Below are 8,812 nucleotides of genomic sequence, written 5' to 3'. Positions count from 1 at the left end.
TTACTTCCTCAGGAGTGTGTGCAGCTTTGATATGACACCAGAAACCTGGCAAATTTCTACAGAGGTTTGGTGGGAAAGTGTGTTGACTGGCTGCATCACAGTCTTGTATGGGAACACCAATACCTCTTAGCATAAAGCCCTCCAAAAGGTAGTGGACACAGCCCAGGACATCACAGGCAAAACTCTCCCCATTATTGAGTACCTCTACAGGGAACAGTGCAGTTGGAGGGCAGCAGCAATCGTCAAAGACCCTCAATACCCAGCACACACTCTGTTTTCACTGCTGCCATCAGAAAAAAGGCATAGGTGCCACAAGACTCGCACCACCAGGTTCAGGAACAACTGCTATCCCTCCACCATCAGACTCCTCAACGACAAACTCAATCAGAGAATCATTTAAGCACTCTTATTTGTGCACTTTATTGATTTCTTTTGTTCTCTCTGCATTGGTTACATTCATTATCTGTTTACAGTTCTTTTATTTGTTTACATGTATATGCTACGTACAGTTAAATTTTTGCGCTACTAATTAGTGGTAATTCTGCCATGCTTGCAGGAAAAAGGAATCTCCAGATTGTATGTGATGTCATGTATGTACTCTGACAAGAAATCTGAATCAGTAGTGTTCCACTGCACTCAATGCTGGGTCTTCTTCTTTTCACATTATATGTCACTGATTTATATGATGGAATTTGTGATCACGTTTGTGGATAATATAAAGATAGGAGGAGGGACAGGTAGTGATGAGAAAGCTCTGGGTCTGCAGAAGGACATAGACAAGTTATGAGATTGGGCAAGGCAATGGAGTGCAGTGTAGAGAAGTATATGTTGAAGTACTTTGGTGGAAATAATAAAGGCATGGGCTATTTTCTGAACAGGCAGTTCTCTGCTCTTTTCTCTCTGCCCTCCCACCCATATACATCTACGACCTCTTGCCTGGGCACCTGTACACCCCCTACTGTTTTATCCAGGCACCAGCCTGCTTTTTGCTCATACCTTGACAAAGGGCTCAGGCTCGAAATGTTGGTTATTTATCTTTACAATGAAGAACGCCACGTGGCCTGCTGAGTTCCTCCAGCATTTTTGTATCTTAAACTACAATCACAGTGTCAGCAGGCTTTCAGACTTTCTTGTTTATCTCTAGAGACGTGGATAGGTTCATAGCTTTTTTTTTCTGGGGTAGGGGAGGTAAAAGTAAAGCATAAAGTTTGAAGCTGAGAGGCCTTCACTCGGAGGGTGACGGCTATATGGAATGACCTGCTAGAAAGGAAGTGACAGAGGTAGATACAATTACAATGTTTAAGATAGGCTGACAGGGTGGGGAAGGCTTAGTGTGACAGGGCCAAACATAAGCCAATGAAAGAAGCTGAGGACAGCATGATGTTTGGCCGAAGGGACTATTCTCTGCATTTGAAATTTGGTAAGCATCGGGAAGTTTCCGAAAGAAAAGGATGTTGGGTGTTACTCAGTATTAACGGGTGATATGGATGAAGTAGGTGGGAGAGGAGGTACAAAGCAGGAAACTGCTCAGCAATCTATTTCTCATCAAGCAGAGCAGGAAGTGGTAGATGCATGCTGCAGGCACGGCAGGCGAGATACTACGGAGTACGGGGAACAGACGGTATGGAAAAGGCTTCATCCTCTCCCTGCCCACAGCCTGCAGTCTGGAAACACCTCGAACGGTAGAAGAAACGTTTTGGTGAAAGGGAATTTTACTGACCAGGTTATAGTTTATCATTGTTTTTGTTGAACGAATAATCTTCCTCATGTTGCTACACACACACATTGATACACACACACACACACACACACACATGGAAACACACATCTAGGCACACTAATACACACACACACACACACACACACACACACACACACACACACACACACACACACACACACATGGAAACACACATATAGGCACACTAATACACACACACACACACACACACATGGAAACACACATATAGGCACACTAATACACACACACACACACACACACAAACATGTCAACATACACATACATTCAGGCATGCTAACAGATGCACAAACGCACATACACACACACACAAACATGGCAACATACACATACATTCAGGCATGCTAACAGATGCACAAACGCACACACACACACACACACACAAACATGGAAACATACACATACATATAGGCACACTAACAGACAAACACACACATATACACATACATGATTACATTATGATGGTTGTGGTGTCAAACTGTCTTTAAGCCTTTAAAGCACTTGAGCCTTCTCCCTTTTGGGAGGTAGGAGAAGAGAGTGTATATGGAGTTTGATGTGTTTAGTATGTTGGCTGTCCTTCCTAGAAGGTGGGTGATATAGGTCAGTGGTTTTCAAACTTTTTCTTTCCACTCACTTAAGTATTCCTATGCCATCAGTGCTCTGTGACTAGTAAGGGATTGCTTAAGGTGGTATGTGAATGGGGAAAAAAAGATTGAAAACCACTGCTCTAGACCCAATTGTTACTGAAATATTTTGCTTGAGAAAAATTGTCATTAGCTGATTTCCTTTGGAGTTATGAAACCATGCACATAATGAGTCAATTAGGTATGATTAAAACAGTGGTTTTCAACTGTTTGCCTTTACTTATCACAGAGCACCTACGGCATAGGGATTACTTAAAGTGGTATGTGAGTGGTATGGTTGAAAAGCACTGGTCTACAGAGTGGACTATGTACATGGCTGATGGTCCTCCATTCCCTCCCTCTATCTTCCATCAGATCCAAAACTCCTTGGTGAAATAAATGGTCAGATGTTGGTTTGGGGAGGGGCAGTGTGGGTGAGAAAATACTTGTGACCTGACTACACCAGTGAGAAATGTAAATGAAAGTCATTGTCTTGTGGGGCCTTTGTTGGGGGATGTCATTGTTGATCAACCCTCCCGGAATAACTGAGGCTCATTTCACATGCAGAATTTACCTTCTGCAGCCATTCAGACTCTGCTGGGGTAATTGCCAACAGCTGTTGGATTGGAAGTCTTTTTCATCTCACTGCGGACTTAATTGTATAGTGCTGTTTGAAGACATTCTACTTGCTGAGCATACACTGTACAGACACCGCTTGTGAAGATAAAGGTCAAGGAATGTTTTCAGGCACAAGTCAGATGTAAAGATTACAGCTGATCTGGGAAATATGAAACAAGGATAATAAGGACCAGAAAGAGGGAAGGTTGGGAAGGAATGGGAGAAAGGCCAAGACTATCTCAGTTGTAATTTGATTGTCTTAAATGTGTGCTGGTTCAGGAAGTAGTGAGGAAGTTGCTGGAATGAGCAGATTGCTAATTCTGAGAAAAAGCAGATGGCATGAACTTCAGTGTGAAAGCGAAGGAAGGCACACAACCCTAACATTGGTCAAAAAACAGCCTGCACAACGAGGCTTTGACAATAATGTTATCTCCAGTGTTTTATGGTGTGTCTCAGTCTGGTACCCATCATGGCCTGAAGTTGCTGATAGTGGAAAGGGATGGCCTGAAAGAATGGGGAAGAAGATGAAATACAGCTGCGAGATGGAATGAAATTCTGTGAAGCCAGTTTGTGTTTGTGTATTGACTACAATCACAACATCTGCAGTCTTCTTTATTTCACTCTGTGTCAAGAAACAACAGGGTGTGATATTTAGAGGGATGGTCTTCAATGGAGTTGTGAATGAGGGATGGCGGGTATCCTATGTGAGTAAACTGTCATCCTGATCCCACGAGGATGTTCCATCATATAGAAGGCATAAGGCAAGAGCATGATGCAAACTCTCCACCTGCCTGGATGAGTGCACAACACATGACAAGCTGAAATATGCAGTACAAAACAACAACTTGACTGGCACCTATTGGCCACAGTGAATCAACAAGATGCACTGAAGATACCTGACCAGGTTTCTCTGACAAGCAGCTCTTCATCTTGACCAGTTACCCACCATCCTGACCCAGGTACCCGCCATCCTGACCACAAACACACCAACCTGACCAGGTACACACCATCCTGACCCAGGTAGTAAACTGCTGGTCCATCATCATTTCTGGATTTGAATCCCAGAACTCTTATCTATACAAGTAGTGTGGAGGAACTTCTCCAGAGGGGCTGCAACAGAACAATAGGCTCCTCCTCATCACCTTCTGAAAGGTCGAGGTAAAGGCAATGAACGCTGGCTTGTGATTCCTGTGAATAGCTATCAGAGACAAATGCAAAATTAATTATTCTGGGAAGGAACACTTTCAGAAGTTTTCCACTTTATTGGGGATATGCCCATCTTGTTTTCTGGCAAAGCTCAGGAATGTTTGGAGAGTGTTTATGTTATGAGTGCTTCTGGCTGAGTTTTGGTCACTATGGCAGCAATTCTGCTTTCTCTATTGATGAAGTGTATCAATAAGGCTAAGTGGCTGAGGCCTGCAGCAAAGCCCCATGTTCACTTCTGGTAAACAAGGTACACTATTTCCTGCAACACTCCAGTGGCTGATTCTGACATCATGACACAGAAGCCACAAAACACACAAGCCATAACATTCAAATAGTAGCTCATTACACCCACATCAAATGTAGGTCTTTGCTCAGACCAAGAAAAAAGTCCAACCATCACAGAGTATGAAACAACAATTTGTCACTGAGTTTATCAAATAAAGTGGGAGACTGAGCAATCCATCAGCAAGAGAGAATTATCCAGCACTCCTGGAGAGTTTTGAGGGCCTTTGTTGGATGATGTCATTGCTGGCCAATCCTCCCAGGTTACTCTTTCTCCAGATATTTTAGCATTGTCTTTCAATGAGATTAATAAGAAACCAGATGCTCCTGTGGTGAATTGGGATAAATGGGTGTTTCACTAGTTGGCCATCAGTGGTGAACATGGTCCTGGGCTTCAACTGTTCACGATATACATGAATGATTTTGAACAGGGAACAAGGGTAGTGCATCTAAATTTGCTGATAACACTAAAGTGGTTGAGTGAACTGGATTTTTTTTCTCCTTTGAGCGATGGAGGATAAAGAGAAACTGAATTGAGATGTACAAGATGATGAGAGGCATTGATCATGTGGATGGCCAGAGGCTTTTTCGCCAGGGTTGAAATGGCTAACACACGGGGGCCCAGTTTTAAGGTGCTTGGGTGGAAGTACAGGGGGAAGGTAAGAGATACATTTTTCACATAGAGAGAGGTGGGTGCATGAAATGCACAGTGGCGAAGGCAGATACAATAGGATCTTTTCAGAGACTATCAGATAAAGACATAGGACTGTGAAAAATGGAGGGCCATGCAATAGAGATATTCCAGGTTATTAGGTTGGCACAATACTGTAGGCCGAAGTAGGTTTCAATATTCCATTGGATGTGTGCACCTGATTCATTGATGAACTTCAGGAAAGGAATTCTGCCCTGAAAAGTTTGAGTGTCTGACACCAGAATATTCACATCTTTAGCTCTTACCTTGCCAAAGTACCCCCTCCCCCTACACAATTCTCACCTTTCCTCTCTCCTGTCCTATCATATCAAATTAATATCCTTTGACTGTTGGTCTATGCTCCTCCCCCATACTTTTCTTCTCCCCAGCTTTTTAATTCAGGCCCCTACCTGCTTTTCACTCACCCCTTGAAAAAAGGGCTCAGGCCCGAAATGTCGGATATATATCTTTACCTCCAATAGATGCTGTGAGACCTGCTGAGTTCCTCCAGATTTTTGTGTTTCACTGCATAAAATATTTAAAAGAACGAAGACTTTTGTTTTGGTATAGGAAGTTTGAACACAAAGATCATGAAAACTGTATGAAAAATAAACCTCTGTTTCAAGATTTAAATGCAGATGGACATATCCCCTATGATGTGGAAAATTTCTGGAAGTGGTCCTTTTCAGAATAAAGAATTTTGCATTTGTCTTTGATAGCTATTCACAAGAATCACAAGCTAGCGTTCATTGCCTTTCCCTTGACCCTTCAGAAGGAGATGAGGAGGAGGAGAAACAGACCTGTTCACCTTTCATATCCAGGGCCATCTTTTTTGCCCAACTGCATTTACCCTATCTTTCCACAGTAGGTCCATACCTTTCTCTGTCTTGCCTCTTTAATGTTTCTCTAAATGTCTCTTCATTGTAGTGGATCCATCACCTCCTCTGGCAGAGAGTTCAACCACTTACCCCTCAGATCTCTTTTAAAGCCTGTTCCTCTCACCTTAAACCAGTATTTCTCAACCTTTTTTCCCCCACTCACATACCTTCTTAAGTAATTCCATACTAATCACAGAGTATTAGGTGCTCTGGCCATGGCTGCTTTGTGGCTAGTAAGGAATTACTTAAGATGGTATGTGAGTGGAATAAAAAACGTTTGAGAGCCACTGCCTTAAACCCATGTCCCTCTTGTTTTTGGCTCTCTATCCTGTGGAATTTGTTGCCACAGCTGGTTGTGGAGAATCAGAATCAGAATTTATTGTCATGAACAAGTCACAAAATTTGGTGTTTTGCGGCACCGTCATAGAGCAAATATTCATTGTATAACTATCTTACGTCATTATAAATAAAAACAGTAGTGAACGAAAAGTAAGGCAGTGTCTGTGGTTCATTGATTATTCAGGAATCTGATGGCAGCGAGGAAGAAGCTGTCCTTGTGCTGTTGAGTGCTCATCTTTAGGCTCCTGTACCTTTTTCCTGATGGTAGCAGAGTTAAGAGGCCCTTTGAGGTGGGGGTCTTTGAGGATCGAGGCTGCTATTTTAAGACACCACCTCATGTGAAAGTCCTTGATGGAGTGAAGTCTGGTGCCTGTGATGTTGCAGGCCGAGTTAACAACCCTTTGGAGTCTATTCTTGTTCTGAGAGTTGGTGCCTACGGTCCAGACAGTGATGTAACCAGCTAGAATGCTCTCCATGGTACACCTGTAGAAGTTTTTGACAGTTTTTGGTGACATATTGAATCTCCTCAGAGGTAAAGAAGCATTAGCTATTTTTTTAAGAGGAGGGATCTTGTACACTCAAGATACCCGATTTTATCAATACAATCATCAATTCTAGGAATGGGATAAGGATCTGTTTTGGTTACTGCATTAACTTTTCTGTAATCTGTACAGAATCTAACATTCCATCTGATTTAGGTACTAGAACACAAAGAGAACTCTAATTTGAGATCGAAGGTCTAATAATATCATTTTCCAACATGTATTCCACCTCCTGATCTATTAATTTACTCTTTTCAATGTTTATTTGATAGGGTGATTCTTTATGGCACTCGTTTCTCCAACATCCACATCATGACATATCTCTGATGTTCTTTGAGGCACATCGGGAAACAATTTTTTTAAAAAGTAGCTGTTTCAATTGCTCCGTTTCCTGGAGCTGGAGATAATCAAACTTATCATCCATATTTGTTTCCATACTGTAATTGTTATATATATGGTTTTATATATGTATATATATATATATATATATATATATATATATTCTGAAAAATGGTTGAATTAGACAGCCGAACTGGAACAATGTTTTGTTTAAAGTGACCCTCACAAGAGTCAGCTTGTACAGTACTGTCTCATGATCCATAGATTCCTTAATCTTGTCAACAACCAACACCTCTGGGGAAGGCTATTCTTTACTAACACCTGAATTCTCAAAAGATGGCTTTGTAGCGGCGGCTACACTGCTCCTGTAATAACACACGCAACCAGACGGGTTGAGCTCAGTGAGCAGACTAGTTTATTGCAGGCTGCTGGGCTGCCCTTATACTCCCAGTCCGGACCTGGTTGAGAACCGTGCTGGAGGGCGCTGATGTCACCCGTCATCACGTGGTCCCCAAGCGTGGGTTTCTGAGCCCCGAGCTGGAAGGAAGGGAAACCCCCGACGGCACCATTTTGGCCGTGGCTTACAAGCGGGGCCGGTTCACCTGCCTTGTGGTGAGCCGCCACAGCTTCAACATATTTATGTGACACTTTTGTGTTTTGCGTCTCCGATGAGGTGTTTTAACCACATAATTGACCTAATTAGTCTTTGATTCTATTTCATACGGTCCTGAAAATCTAGCCCAAAGTGGATTAGAGTTTATTGGGAAAAGAATTAACTCTTTATCTCCCTTCTTAAAATTCCTCACTCTAGCTTTCCTATCATACCAGGTTTTCATCTTTCCTTGAGCCACCTTCAAATTCTCTTCAGCCAATTCCCAGACTTTCTGCAACTGGTCTTTAAACTTACAAAGATAAACCAATAAATTTAACTGCTCATTTTCATTAACCCATTGTTATTTCAAAAACATCAATGGTCCTCTAACTTGATGTCCAAGCACCAGTTCAAAGGGACTGAAGCCTAATGATTCCTGTACAAACTTTCTTATTGCAAACAGAAGCAATGGACACCCTCATCTCAATCCTTCTCATTATCACAGCAATAGGCCCTCATCATGCTCTTGAGTGTTGAATGAAATCTCTCCAAGGCTCCTTGAGTTTCAGGATGATATACAGATGATATAACTCCCAATTTATAAATAATTTGTTGGAAAAGTCCTGACATAAAATTTCCTCCTTGATCCAATTGAATTTCCTTAGGCAATCACATTAATGAAAAGAATTTAACCAAAGCTTTGGTTATGGATTTAGCTTTTATTCCTAAGGGGAATTGCTTCTAGAAACCTGGAAGCTGCATACATAACAGTTAACAAGTACTGATCACCATCTTTTGTCTTAGGCAACGGACCAACACAATCCACAATAACTCTAGAAAAGGGTTTTTCACAACAGGTATAGGTTGTAATGGTGCCTTTGGCAGCCGCTGATTAAGTTTACACACAACCTGACAAATGTGACACACCCTGCAAAATGGCACA

General features: G+C 42.0%; 1 protein-coding gene across 1 annotated transcript in view; it reads left to right on the top strand.

Annotated features, from left to right (window-relative positions):
• The first annotated feature begins 1,536 nt into the window (after positions 1 to 1,536).
• The window catches only part of LOC138756841 (tyrosine-protein kinase JAK2-like), a 78,971-nt gene continuing 71,695 nt past the window's right edge, over positions 1,537 to 8,812 (top strand). Inside the window, exon 1 of the mRNA XM_069923232.1 lies at positions 1,537 to 1,723. The gene's annotated coding sequence lies outside the window, so the exon portion shown is untranslated. The remainder of the gene's footprint in view (positions 1,724 to 8,812) is intronic.

The sequence above is a fragment of the Narcine bancroftii genome, chromosome 3 (assembly GCF_036971445.1).
Source record: "Narcine bancroftii isolate sNarBan1 chromosome 3, sNarBan1.hap1, whole genome shotgun sequence".
Lineage (NCBI taxonomy): Eukaryota > Metazoa > Chordata > Chondrichthyes > Torpediniformes > Narcinidae > Narcine > Narcine bancroftii.
The sequence above is the reverse complement of the archived record's forward strand: the minus strand, read 5'-3'. Positions and strand labels throughout refer to the sequence as shown.